This window comes from Peromyscus maniculatus, chromosome 9 (genome assembly GCF_049852395.1).
Source record: "Peromyscus maniculatus bairdii isolate BWxNUB_F1_BW_parent chromosome 9, HU_Pman_BW_mat_3.1, whole genome shotgun sequence".
In the NCBI taxonomy this organism is placed as follows: Eukaryota; Metazoa; Chordata; class Mammalia; order Rodentia; family Cricetidae; genus Peromyscus; species Peromyscus maniculatus.
In genome coordinates, this window is record NC_134860.1 from 17173703 (window position 1) to 17189258 (window position 15556).

Consider the following 15556-nt stretch of genomic DNA (forward strand, 5'->3'; position numbering starts at 1 on the left):
TCCACCCTGTTGGGGCAGGGTCTTTCTAGTTTTTAACCATGTTGCATACTCCAGGCTAGCTGACCCGTGAGCTCTGGGAGGTTCTCCTGACTCCATCTCCCACCTTTCTATAGGAGTGCTGGGTTAGGATGTGCATTGTTGTATCTGGCTTTTATGTGGGTTCTGGGTGTCAAACTCAAGTTGTCAGGCTTGTATGGTGTGGTGGTTTGAAAGAAAATGACCCCCAAAGGGAGGAGCACTATTAGGAGGTCTGGCCTTGTTGGTGGAAGTGTGTCACTGTGGAGGTGGGCTTTGAGGTCTCCTATGCTCAGACTCAGTGTGAAACTCAGACCAATTCTTGTTGCCTGCAAGCTGTAAGAGTCTCATCTTCTTCTCCATGTCTGCCTGCACACTGCCATGTTCCCCACCATGATGATAATGGACTGAACCTCTGAAACTGTAAAGCACCACCTTAATTAAATGTTTTCCTTTATAAGAGTTGTTGTGGTCATGGTGTCTCTTCACAGCAATAGAAACCCTAAGACATATGGAAAACACATTTACTTGTTAAACCATCTAGTCAGCTGCCAATTTGATTTTTATACAACGATTTACCTGGGGTCTTATAAAATATTTCCAGGTAAAAGAGACTGCACGTGTAAAGAAGAAGCCCTGACATAGAGGAACATGGACAGTCTACATGGGTGTGGCATAGCTGTGTTCCCAGGAGAGGGCAGTGATTAGCAACCTGTGAGCATATACAATCTGTCCCTCCTGCTCTTAAGACTGCTAATGAGAAAACATAACAAAGCCAGCGTAGATGTGCATACTAGCACTTGTAAGCATATTTAGTGTGTGCACTGATGCAGTCTTGCAATGATTATGCTGCTATTTTTGATATTTAAAGGTGCTTAGAACATTTATGAGACTCTTTAAGTTGTTCGAATCTGGAAGACGATCACATTTAATGTTTAAGTGTTTGGGGAAATCTATTGAGTTAAAATTATAAAACCCCGAAATTATTAGCTGTAGAAGTAGTCTGTGGGTATTGGAGGGCTCTGAACTGTTTCTGATTTTTTTCATTGGAGGTTAGGCAAAGTGTGGAGGTAGCTATGTCATGCAATGTGCACAGAAACCCCACAGGCACCCTCAGAGGGTGCTAGGAACCAGGCCAGCAAGCAGGCCTGAGCATTCTGCCTGGGGAGAGGGGAGCTGGTCCTGTGATCTCTGCACAGCCCAGTGGGACAAGGGAAGGAATGTCCTCTTGCACTAGGGCCTCTTAGGCCCCACCCCATGTGGCGCCTCAAGGTTCTCATGAGCCACAAAAGCTGGAAAGGAAGCAAGAGTCAGATTAGGGGAGTCTGGCCTCTGCCTGGCAGAGACTTCAAAGGCTCTCAGCTCAAAGGTCAAGTGGCACCCTCTGTTTTAAGAGCTGGCTGTGCCTCAGTTTCCAGACCCCTCCTTCTAGGCATGCCTTGGTTTCCAGGTTCCTCTTTCAGTGCCCCCTACTATGCCTGAAGCTCCCCAGTGCCCCCCACCTCTGTTCTGCTGCACTGGAGGCAGGCTCCTGGCTGCAGAAGAACCTCCCGTCTCTCTAACAAGCTAAAGCTAAGCATGGTCTGGAAGAATGGCCAGCGCCACCTGGGTCTGCTGGCTCAGGAAGCCTGGCTCTCCCAGCCCCTTATCTGGATTTGCGTTTTTTCCAGGTCCCTGCTCACGCTGCCCACAGGGTTTTTCAGGCTCCTCAAACCATATGGATTTTCTGCAGTCCATGTGGCCTGTATTTCACACCACATCTGTCTATAGCCCTCTCTGAGGGGACTGAAGGAAAAGAAGCAAACTCCTTGTCAGTGACCCAGGCAGAAGGTTTACTGAGCACATAATTTGCTAGTATTTGCTCTAGTTTTGTTTAAAATGTGTGGCTAGTTAATACATGCATATGGAACAAGTTATAAATGTACAAAAGAATATTAAATGGAACATTCTCCTCCCACCCATGTCCCCAACTACTAGCACCTTGTCCTGGAGACAAATGCTATTACCAGGTTTTCATGTTTTTTTTTTTTTTTTTTGGTCTGTGCATATGTCAGGGCATACACAGTTGGTTTCACTTGAAATTCATTCTTTCCTGGAGGAAATAGGGGAGAGAAGGGATAAGCTATAACCACTGAAGTTCACAAGGCCAAAGACATTTATGAGAAAGGCAATGCTGTGTAGCTAGAGTTTTCCTGCCTTGCCCAGTCAGGACAAATCTCTGTCACCCGCCAGTCCCACAGCCGCTCAGACCCAACAAGTAAACACAGAGACTTATATTGCTTACAAACTGTATGGCCGTGGCAGGCTTCTTGTTAACTGTTCTTATATCTTAAAGTAACGCATTTCTACAAATCTATACCTTGCCACGTGGCTCGTGGCTTACCAGCATCTTCACATGCTGCTTGTCCTGGCAGTGGCTGGCAGCGTCTCCTTCTGCCTTCCTGTTCGTTTATTTCTCCTCTGTTAGTCCCGCCTATACTTCCTGCCTAGCCACGACCAATCAGGTTTTATTTATTGACCAATCAGAGCAACTTGACATACAGACCATCCCCCAGTACAGCCAAGTGCAGACCATCTCAGACACCTGCACTCAGGCCCATGGTCCTAATCATCCTCTATGCAAACCTGCTGGGTAACGCCACAAGGAACCCAAGAAGGGCTCCCACAGGACATACATTAACATCCCACAGCAATGCTGGGGTTGGGGTGAAGCTTAGAGACCCTGACTCCTGAGAGATTTACAGGGGTGGGGCAAAGGAAGGAAAGAGGGAAGGAGGGAGGAAGCGAGGGAAGAAGGAAAGATGAATTTTCTTGCTATTCTTGTAGTTCACTACAACCCTGAGTCTTGGCCAATAGCCTGTGAGAAAAAGTGAGGTGAGAAATTTCCAAGTTGGACCTTAAGCGGGAAAGATACCACCTCTATACCAGCTCTGATGAACTATGGGGATCTTTCAGACCAAACACATAAAACTTAGGATGCTGTAGTAACAGTACAGAAAAAAAACTGGCCCCTGACCTTCTCATCCTGCATTGCTTACATACAGATTATTACATACAAGAGAAATAAATACCCAGCTTGTTTAACCCTAGCTAACAATATATAGGTAGATCTTGACAATTTACATGGAATTCTGTACACTTCAGTTTTTAATATACCAATTTGACTTGACAACATAATTAGTATTGCAAATACCTTATATGGTGGTATATGCTGTTTAGGAAACTGAGGCAGGAGGATTATCTGTGCCCAAGAATTCATGGCCAACTTGAACAACTTAGTAAGATCCTGTCTCAAAAACATACCCCAAATATATTGATATATAATATATGATATACTTACCAAACACACTAAACATTCTTTCTTTGCTTTTATCGAGCAAGCTAGTGCATGCCTTTAACCTCAGTACTTGGAAAACAGAGGTAGGCAGAGCTCTGTGAGTTTGAGAAAAGCCTAGTTTACATAGTGAGTTCCAGGACACCCAGAGTTATGTGAAGAGACATAACTCTTCACTTTTAATGATTACTATATGTTATTTGGCATCAGTGGATATGTGTGCTAGTACACACACACACACACACACACACACACACACACACACACACACACACTAACTAATTTATTATCATGTAATAATTATGAATAAAATTAGGTAGTTTTATATACTTAAGATCCAATTTTATTTCCCGTTCTCTTAAGTTCTGTTCATATCTCTGCCCTGTTGATTTGAGTTGCTAGCCAAAAACAAAACAAAACAACAAACAACAAAACAAAACCCCAAACTTTTGTGTTTTAAAGCAGTTTTAGGTTCACAATGAAACTGAATGGAAGGAACAGACTTCTCTATGTATCCCCAACCTCATACCTACACAACTTCCCCCTGTTACTGATATCCTATGCCTAGATTTGTTACAATTGATGGCCCTCTAATGACAGAATAAAACCCACCAATATAGTGAGCCCCAAGCCAATAAGAAACCCGGCCTCAAAAGAGGTAAATGGTGTTCCTGAGGATGATGCCCTCAGTTGTCCTTTGGTGACCACACACACACACACACACACACACACACACACACACACACACACAAAATATTTTAAAATACATGCATACATAAATACATGAACTATTTGTGTATTTCAGACAGAAATTCTTTTTAAAGCATTTTTAAATTGATAGCCATGTATATTAACAGGATGTATGTACGTTTGAGCTATTCCCCTCTTGTAAAAATAATCAACCTAATTAACTTATCTATCACATTATAGGAAGTTAGAATTTTGCTTTGCTGTACTGTTGCTATTTTGAAGCATATCTATGAAGCCCTTGCTGGCCTGGAACTTCCTGTACAAACCAGCCTTGCCTCTCAATTGTGGCCATATTCCTGCCTTTGCTGCCTAATTACTGGGATTATAGGTATGAACCATATCCAATAGAAGCCATGGTTTTTAATGTACAATTTTATTTTGGTAAAAATCAACTTCAAAAACAACTTCTACTGTCTTGACTTTAAAACTGTTACTAAAAAGTAAAAGACAAGGCAGCCTATAACACATATTTCACACACCAACTATTACCAAATTAGCTGCATTTTAACATACTGTAAAAGTACAGTGCAGTAAATATTCACTTACTAGCAGGAACTAGTGTAACTATAAAAGACACATTTTTGGACTATACAGTCCAAAATGAACACATTTTTAAACTATACAGTCTCATGTCAATATACACTTAAATACATATATGACATATATATTCCCATTAATGTTAGACATGACTTTGTAAATATTAAATTACATAAATCATTAGTTTTTTATAACCTCAATTTGGAAGTTGAAAAACAAGATGAATGGAGTATTAGGAAGTCCCAAATGCTACAGTTTGTAACCATGAGCATATTATAAAAAGGGATGCTAGAAAGAGTTCAGAGATGACTTCCGAAATTTCAAATATTATCCTATCTGAAAAGTTAGGGCTTTTCATGAGAAAAGGAAGCTAAATGATGTATTTACTCAATCTCTAATGATCTAAAAAGATCATAGATTTTGTGTAATTAGTTGCTAACAGTTGTGAAGAAGTTAATACCAAAAGTTCAATGAAAACTGCAAGGTTCTGAAGTATCTACTAGAGTTTCCTTAGAGTCTCAGAAACTATAAGTTAAAAAAATGTATTTAGTATTTTATTATTGGTGTGTGTGTGTGTGTGTGTGTGTGTGTGTGTCTGTCTGTCTGTGGATGTGTATGCTGTGCACACATATAGGTAACTGTGTGGAATTGGTTCTCTACTTCTACGTTTATATGGATTCTGGGAATTGAACTCCGATCTCCATGCTTGTGTGGCAAGTGTTTTTAGACTCTGAACCATTTCACTAGCCCTTGTTTTGTGTTTTTGAGACAGCATCTCACTATGCTGAACTCAAAACCTTAACACCCCAACCTCCCTAATGCTAAGATTACAGGTATGTGCCAACAACCATGCACTGCCTTTTTTTGTTCTTCCTTTCATGTTTTCTGAGGAAAAGTTGGATGCAATTCTTTGCTCTTTTATAAGTGTTTTTTTTCCCTCTGTGATTTCTTCCAAGATTCTTTTCAGTTTGTATATGATGTGCTGTTAAGGTATGAATTTGAAATGTGCCCCCACAGACTCATGTGGGATCCTAGGAAGTTGGGCCTGGCTGCTGGGAGCAGTGCAAGCCTTTGAAGAGTGTTTCCTGGTTCTAGCCACTCTCTACTTTCTGGTCTACTGGCATTTGTGGAATCCCTGCCACATGCTTCCACCTCAGTGGTTAGATCTGTCCCCATCACAGCCTCCCACAAGGAGTCCAAATCCCTCTGAAATCAGAGCCCAGATAACCTCCCCCCCCGCCTCATAGTCACTTCCTTCAGGTATCTTGATCACAGTAACACAAAAAAGTAATTATGATAATATGCTTGGGGGCATATGATATTATGCATGTATCTGTGCTTGTGTGTGTACATGTGCATTTGCGTGTGTGTGTATGTGTGTGTGTGTGTGTGTGTGTGAACATCTGTCCTGTTTGGCATTCTCTGAGCTCAGATCTACAGTTTATCATCTTTATTAATTAAGTTAAATTCCCACTCATTGTGACTTCGAGTATTTCTTCTGTTGCTACCCATTCTTCTCATTCTGTGTTTGTTATCCTTGGTAGTCGTCTCACAGTTTTTATATACTCTTGTCTTTTAGCACTCCTTCCTCTCAGTTTCTTCACTTTTCTAAAGTTTTCCATCATTAACATGTCTTTCCTTCTCTCTTAGAATTTCCATCTCTTTACCTTTCCCACATATCCTTATATGCTGTCTACTTTAGTCATTGAACTTTAGTATATTAATGATTTTCTTTTTGTTTTATTTACTGTATTATCTGTTTATTATAATCTATCTACCTATCTATATCTACCTACCTATTTACCTATCTGCCTATCTACCTATCTATCTATCTATCTATCTATCTATCTATCTATCTATCTATCTATCTATGTAAGTATCTACCTATCTATATACCTATCTCCTACCTACCTATATCTGCCTGTCTGTCTAGGCCTGTGTATCTATCATGCACCCCCAGCTGACCTTAAACCTTGCCTATTCAAGAATGATTTTGCACATTTGATCCTCCTGCCTCTACCTCCTGCGTTCTGGGATTTCAGACATATCTGGTTTGCAAGGTGCTGGGGATCAAACCTAGGGCTTCATGCATGAGAGTTGAGTGCTCTATCAAGTGAATCACATCCCAGCCCCAGGGGTATTCAGTGTATCAGTCTGACCATCTTAGCACCCCTCCACATCTGAATCTGGTGGTGATCTTGCTCTGTTTGCTCAAGCTGTACTTTTGGACCTTTTCTAGGCCTTGTATTTTTTTTCTTGATAGTTGGGCATAATGAACCAAATAAAAAGGGCTACTATAAATCGTTCTTTTGTGATATTGTGATAAAATTTAGTAATAGGAGGGAGAGAAGGCATTCTTAATCCTATGACTAATCCTTAATATTTCAGGAAGCTTGTACTTTTGGAATGTGACCTTCACAAGAGTTTTTCTGTTTCCTTTCCCCTCCTCCTTTGGTGGAACAAGATTGTTAAAATGGGATGGCTATGGGCATTTCACTCCCTGCTTTATTGGGTAGTTTAAATGCTTTCTTCCTTCTGTGGAAAGCAGGATCGTTGTGACCTGCTCACTAACTTGTCGGACACAAAATACACAAAACAAAGTGCATGAATCAGGTTCATTATTTACAGATAAGTAGCAAGAAACAATAGAAGCCTAGATTCATTATGAGCAGGTCCTACAAGGCTTGGCAAGGCTAAAGCCGGGGAGTGTTTTGTCTCTTTGTACCCCACCTGCATTGTAGCCAACAGACCCTAGAAATTAGTCAACCCTGGGTGTTGTGCCTCGAAGCAAAATTGCTGACTAATTGGGCTGAATCATTAATATCCTTTTTGTAGGTGTGGTAGAAAAAGGGCCCCCATCTGTTCTCCCCAGTTCCTCCTTATTTTGAGATCTCAAGATGCTCAGCTCAACAGGTCCAAATAAACGAAGAGTAGAGAGCTAGCTGAGTGTTCAAAGTCACATGGAGAACTGTTCTGTAGCCTCTTTCCTTGACCTGAATAACTCCTCTTAGAAAAGCTAGCCTTTTCAAAATCTTTTGAAATCACGTGTGCGCGCGCACACGCAGGTATGTGCTGTGTAAGTGCAGCCACGGTGGCATCTACGCTGTCAGCCTCGCCCTCCCTATTGTTGGAGGGAGTGTTTCTTTTGTTGTTGGCTGCTGCATGTAAACCAGGCTAGCTGGCCCCTGTGCTCCCAAGAGTTACATTTCTGCCTCCTGTTTTGCTGCGGGAGAACTGGAATTGCAGGCGTGTGCTGCCACTCTCGGTGTGAGATGGGTTCTGGTGATTCAAACCCAAGTCCTCACGCTTGTGCAGCAGGTTGTTTTCCCACCGAGCCATCTCCCTAGCCCACTAGCCTGTTTCGTATGCACACCACCCTCTCAGGATGTGGAGGCAGATATTTGTGACACTCGATTTGTCACATCTTGATATGATCTCAACAGAAGACATGAAAGCATAACTAGAATCCATCTCACCAAGCCAGGAAGATCACAATCGTAGAATGTCCTGTTCACATGGCCCTGTTCCATCTCCCTGGACTCAGTAATCAGAGAACTACTCACTGCCCAAGAAAGCAAAGAACGCTGCAGGGGTTTCCACTGTGGCAGTCCTGCCTCTGCGTCTCCTCCATTTCCACCTCTGTTGTACCCAGGGTGTTTATGCAGTTGCTGTACAGAGGTTAGCGACATCACACATGCCTCCTATCTGCTCTAAGGTAAAGTCTAGCAGATGTGTTTGATCTGTGGCCCATCAGTCCTCATTCAGTTGCATTTGTTCTGCTCATACTCCTGGGTGTGGGACACCAACTGGAGCATGGTGGATCTACCAGGAGACACACCCCTAAATAAAATGGGTGGCCCCCAGAAGCCATCAACTGTTTATGGTAGTTTGGTTAGGGATGGAGCCTCCATGCTAGGCTGTTAAATGGCTTGATCTTGTATGGGTAACCACAGCTGCTGGGAGTTCATGAGTACAGCAGTTCTGGCTTGTCCTGCAACTCGTTTTGCTTTGGTCTTCCCCAGCCTCTGGCTCTGGCAATCTTTTTAACCCCCTCTTCCATGATGGTCCCTGAACCTTGAGGGGAGGGGTGATGTGTGTGATATGGATGAAGTTCATTAACACTGGTTGACTAATCATTGTTAAGAGTCTTGCTCCAAATGAGTCCGGTGACCTGGAATGGATATATGAAGTCAGCATAATGAAGAGAATATGACCATTTGTTTCAAACAAGTGGCCCCAGAGAGACTGAACTGTTTTTATTTATACAGTTCCAGGAGTTTGCATGAACAGTTTTACAATCAGATTTGTTTCCTGAAGTTTCTAATAATGGTTATAGTAACTGCCAGTTTGTTCCTTCACCTCATTCCCCTTCCATCCCCCAACTTTCCCACCTGTAACCATTACCTACTTGATTCATAGCTTTAATGTCAGGAGCATATGCAGTGTTGCAAGCAACAAAGGAAGTTTTTCTAAATAGGCACACCTACAGGTAGAACAGTGTGCTGCTCACTTGGTAGCATTTGCAGTTACAACATCATGCAAAGTGAAAGAGAGTTTTGCCTCTAGTAGTTAATGTTTGTCTCTAATCAAATCTAAGTTCTCACAATTAACTCATCAGCCAAGGCTGAATCAATTCATTCTTCATTCTGTACTATTCTATCTCCTATAGGGGATAAACCATGTTTTCTCCTATCATCCTGTAAACTACATAACTTAAAAGCTTAGTCGTAACAGCTGGCACTGCTTATTTCTTATTCTCATGTCTCTTTCCTCTCAACTTCCTACAGTATTGGCACGGCTATTAGAAAGGAGGGCACTGTGGATTTCTAGAATTCTGTTTCATTCCCTGTTCCTATATTGTTCCCATTAACTCTTGATATCATCTATTTATTTTTATTTCTCCTAGACTTTTGTGGTTAGAATCATTCTCTCCAGAACAGTTATGTAAATTTGTAATGTCATGAACTACTGTGACTCTTTCAGACTAGTCACAAGGTGCGTTGGAAAGGCAACATTGTTCTTAAGAATCCTGAAATCGTGGTCACACTTGAAACTTCAAAAGCTTTAGAAGCTGAATCCGATCCACTGTATATTTTTAACAACATCTCCTCTGGCTCACCCAGAGGAGGGTCATCAGGGGGAAACTTTCCTAATGCAATAGCCATTCCATCTATAGTTCTAAGAAAGTGAAACTAGAGGTAGCCAAAAATATGATTTGTATAAGGAAAGCAAGGAGAGCAGGTAGCACACATGCTCCTGGGGTCATGACCAGAATTATCCATCAGTCTTGCCAAAAATGGGTTAAATTCTCCTGGGCCTTGCCTCCAGGAGAACCTGTTGGTGCTATACTCAGGCCTGGTTCCACGAAGAAGTCACATGGCTCCCAGCAAGTCATGAGCTTCTGCATTAAGCACCATCCAAGTCACAGGTATTCTTACTGATGCTCAAATCATCCAGTCTTGGACACATGAGAGCCTCTGAAATCTGTTCCTTCCACAGCCCTCAGGGTCTTTGAGAGCCTGTTTGACATCAGATAAGACAAGCTTCTCTGGTCATCAGCCATCAGCCACCTACTCAAGGAGTTCCTTTTTTGTGGAGACTGATATTGCAAAGCCACAGTCTTGGCTCAGCTGCCTCCAGCAAAGTTTACCCAGATTTCCTGGATGAACATCATGGAATTTAGGACATGGGCATCTATTGCCTAAATCCAAAACAGACACTGACAAAGGCTTTGCTACAAAGGGGAAAATTCCTTCGCTTGTCAAAGATTTCATAATTGTTTCTCAATTTAGAGCAGTGGTTTTCCACCTTGCCTACATTCTAGAATCCCCTCGAGGAGATTTTATAAATAAAAATGCCCAGATCTATTCCAACTTATTTATTTAACTGGATTGGGGTCTTGCCTGAGCAACAGTGTGTGTGTGTGTGTGTGTGTGTGTGTGTGTGTGTGTGTGTGTGTGTGTGTGTGTGTGGTGAATGCATATCAGAAGCTAGATCAGGACATTAGGATTTCCTGCTCTACCAATCTCTGTCTTATCTGCTTGCAATAATCTCTCAGTGAACTTAGCATTTGCCATTTCTTTGGCTAGGCTGGCCGGCCAGCCAGGAAACCCCAATGATCCCGTCTCCTTCACCCTCACCCTCTAGTGCTAAGTGCTAAGTTTATAAGTGTACACAACTATGCCTGCCTTTTATGTGGGACTAGAGATCTGAACTGAAGTCCTCATTTTTGCACAGCAAGCATCCTCACCCATAAGCCATCTCTCCAGCCCCCAGAAATGGGATTTTAAAGTACTGAGCTCCTGGATGGGACTCAACCTTGAGTACAGTGGTTGTCATTCTATGCTTGTCTTGGCACTTTACCGTGTTTGCATGGATCCCTAAAACATACTGTTGGCATGTCTTCAATATGTGTATGAGTGAAATCCTATTAGCTATTATTCATTCTAAGCACCACTAGCATTGTTACAATGTGAACAAGTAGATACTTACTCCTCTAACTCATTCTTGTCACTGTGGCAGCAAATCAAAAATTTCCACTGCCCTATCATCTTCTGCTCTTCCTTATTGCAAATCATACAAGTAGCTGTTGAGGAAAAACTGTGGGGTCATCCTTGATTCCTCGATCTCACATCCTGCATCTAGGATCCTCTGGGCAGTGCTGTCAAGCCACTCAGCTTCTGACAGTTCTCAGTGCCAGCCTGTCTGTGTGTTATTCCTGCCACCATTATCTGTCTCCTGGATCTCAACCCCATTTGCCACTGATCTCTCTGCTTTCCAGCTTCTATGGCCTGTTCTCTCCAAGCAGCCAGAATACTGGACACTGGATCCTGTCTCTCCTCTTCTTAGAACCTTCCCATGGACTGCCAATTTGGCCACAAAAACTCAGAAGTTGGAAGCCAACAAGATGGTTTAAAGGAAAAAAAGTACTTCTCACCCAAGCATGATAAATTCTGATCTGATCCCGAGTCCATGGTGGAAGGAAAAAACCCACTCCCAAAGCTTGTCTTCTCACTTCCATAAATTCCACATGCTTGCCATGGCATGTCTGTGCCAGCACTTGCACACACACACACACACACACACACACACACACACACACACACAAATATATCCAAAAGGTTTTTTTTACAATAGCCTGCCCGAGCCAGATGACTGGAATTCTGCCTGTAGTCCCACATGCTGCCACTGTGCCCATGTTCATTTATTTTTTCCATTTTTCTTGCTTTCTTAGTTGTTCCTTGAACATAGGATCCCATCTACCTCTTGGCCTTCTCACTTGTCCTCTGCCTAGAATGTTCCTGATTCCATATTGGTTAGACCTGCTTCCTTCAGGTATCTGAGATATGTCATCTTGTGAGAGACACCACCAGCTCTGCCCAACTTCTCTCAAGCCCCCTCCATCCCTCCATGTACTTACTTACCTAGGGAAGAAACTGATTCTTACTCCTAACTGGTGTATGGAGTTGGCCATGAGCCCTACTTATATGTCACAGAAGGGAACCAACTATGCCTGGACAAGAACAAGTTCCCCAAAGAATTTTGACCCTGCCATTGTCCTCTATGGAAATACTTTTATTTATTTATTTATTTATTTTTTATTTATTTTATTTTACAATACAATTCAGTTCTACATATCAGCCACGGATTCTCTTGTTTTCCCCTCTCCCAACTCCCTCCCCTTCCCCCCAGCACACCCCCTATTCTCACCTCCTCCAGGGCAAAGCCTCCCCCAAGAACTGAGATCAACCCGGTAGACTCGGTAGACTCGGTCCAGGCAGGTCCAGTCTCCTCCTCCCAGGCCGAGCCAAGCATCCCTGCATAAGTCCCAGGTTTCAAACAGCCAACTCATGCAATAAGCACAGGACCGGGTCCCACTGCCTGCCCCGGGTGGAGCTCCGGGAGTACAATTATGGAGAAAGAGGAGGGTTTATATGGAAATACTTTTAAAAACAACCCCTATTCTTTACACCTGTGAGGGATTTGAGGGGTTAAACCAAAAAAAAGTCAGCTTTTCCTTTCTCTTCCCTCTCAAATATATTCACAGATGATCACCTGCATGCTTGCTGCATGGAACATTAGCAATAAAAGCAGACTATAGGGGGATGCAGTTAGGGAGGCATTCAGTCTGGGCTCTCTTATTTCATCCACAATCTGTACTCCAAACTCCTGGAACTTCCTCCCTGACTGCTCATCTTTCCTACTTCCACAGGCCTCATTGCCTTCACACTATAATGGAGTGTCTTTCTTCAGGGAGAGACAGAAGGTGAAGACCAGTCATGCTTTTGAGACATCAGAACATTGGGAAAAGGATACAGGATTAGGTAAAGCCCTGATGAGGGTCCTTCCCACCCTCCATTATCTACTGTTTGCTATCCAACTCTTCCCACTGTGAAGCTTTGGGGACAGATGAGGTCCCGGCACCCACAGTCATGTCCACATCATTTCTGCCACCTAGACTTCTCCACAGTCACCAAACAGGATTGGGGGAAGCCTGGCTTTAGAAAGGTCTTTAAAATATGACTGTTGCTCTTCTACCTTGACACTCTGTTTTTAGAGTGGTCCTTCTCAACCTTGCTGTATATTGGTATCAGCCAAAAACATAAATTCTGTTACTAGGTCAGCTAGGGCTAAATAACAAGATCTTGTGTCATTAAAAAAAAATATTGTACCAGTCATGGGTTGGCTACTCCCACAAATTCTGTGCCACCATTGCCCCAGAACATCTTGAAGGCAGGTTGAAGGTTTGTGATTGGGTTGATATCCCAGTCCCACTGCTAGTAGACTTGCCTGGTTATAGAAGATGACCAGTTTGGGCTCTGTATCCCCATTACAAGGAGACTTCACTTGGGTAACTGTCATAGATTCCAGGGAGTTTCCACTGCCCTAGATTTCTACATTGCTCTCCAAATGCCCCTCCAATTCCAGTCTTCTCTTCCAGTACTCTTTCCTTCTGTCCCTCCCCACCTCTGCCTGATCCCTCCTGTTCCCATCCCCATCCACTACCAGTTCACTCAAAAAATCTATTCTATTTTCCCTTTCCAGGGAGATCCGCACATCATCCCTTGGACCCCTCTTGTTACTTAGCCTCTTCAGGTCTATAGATTGTAGCATGATTATCCTTTACTTAACAGCTAATATCCACCTGTAAGTGAGCATACCTTATTTGTCTTTCTGGATCTGGATTACCTCACTCAGGATGATCTTTTCCAATTCCATCCATTTGCCTGCAAATTTTGTGATGTCATTGTTTTAAACAGCTGAATAATACTCCATTGAGTTAATGTACCACATTTTCTTTATCCCTTCTTCAGTTGAGGGACATCTAGGTTGTTTCCAGTTTTTTACTATTATGAATAGAGATTCAATGAATATGGTTGAGCAAGTGTCCTTGTTGTAGGATGGAGCATCATTTGGGTATATGCCCAAGAGTAGTACAGCTGAGTCTTGAGAAAGATCAATTCCCTATTTTCCGAGGAGTCACCATATTGATTTCCATAGTACCTATACTAGCTTGCATTCCTACCCGCAATGGAGGAGTGTTCCCCTTGTGCCACATCCTCATCAGCATGACTTGTCACTTGTATTATTGATCTCCTTAAAAATTCAAAACTGCCTGGCCTACCTTGCTATACAGAAATCTTAACAGTGTCAAACCTTAGCAGCTCAAATGGTTATGCCACCTTCTGCCCAACAAGAGAATTAAACAGAGCTGGGCCGTGGTGGCACAAACCTTTAACCCCAGCACTCGGGAGGCAGAATTGGGTGGATCTCTGTGAGTTCAAGGCCAGCCTGGTCTACAGAGGGAGATCTAGGACAGGTACCAAAACAACACAGACAAACCCTGTCTCGAAATAAACAAAACAAGAGAGAGAGAGAGATAGAGAGAGAGAGAGAGAGAGAGAGAGAGAGAGAGAGAGAGAGAGAGAGAGAGAGAGAACTAAACAAACACTACACAGTCCCCTGCAGCTCAAGGCTGGATCTCCCCTCTACCTGGGAGAGATCAAATCTGCCAAAAAGAATTTAGCATTTGCCCCAGCCAACACTTTGACTATTATACTGACTATATCCCCAGCTAGAACACTTTTTTAAAAAAATAAGGTTTACAATTGTCAGGGCAGAATGATAGAACTCAGCGGATGGCATTGCTTAGCATACATGAAACACTGGTTTCCTCAGGCACTGTACACACATGATGCACAGACATACATGAAGGGAAAGCATTCGTACACGTAAAATAATAATTAAAAAAATAAAACAAGGGGCTAGAAAGATGGCTGGTTGGTTAAGAGCACTTGCTGCTCTTCCAGAGGACTCAAATTTGTTTCCCAGCACCCACATGGCAGCTCATAACCACCTGTAACTCCAGTTCCAAGGGATTCAACACTTTCTTCTGGCCTCTTCATGCATCAGACACCACATCACCATACATGCAGGCACTCACATATATACATAAAGTAAATCTTTAAAACAAATAAATAAAATTGCCAGTCACGTCTGTATAGATCAGTGTTGACCTTAGGTCTGTACTAATGATTATGTTCATTGAGTGAAAGGAGAAGGAAATCTACCTGTACTGAGTCTCTCCTTAATGAGATGTTCCAGTAAAGGGCTGGCATCCTACTTGCCAATCCCTCGGGGATTCTTCATAAATAGTTCTGAGTGGAAGTGCAATTATCACACACTCTTTAGCAGTGTGGAGGATTGGAGTGTTGCTTAAAGTCACAGATGAGGACTGATGCTCCCTCCACCTGTCCCAGTGCTCCCTCCAGCTGTCTCAGTGCTCCCTCCACCCATCATAGTGCTGTTTCCACAGGACCACACTAACTAGAGAGAGGACTGTGCGGAATTTGAGGACTCCAAGAGCAACCAGCTGGTGAATGAGATCCCAGTAAGATGTGTGCATTCATCCATCAAGTG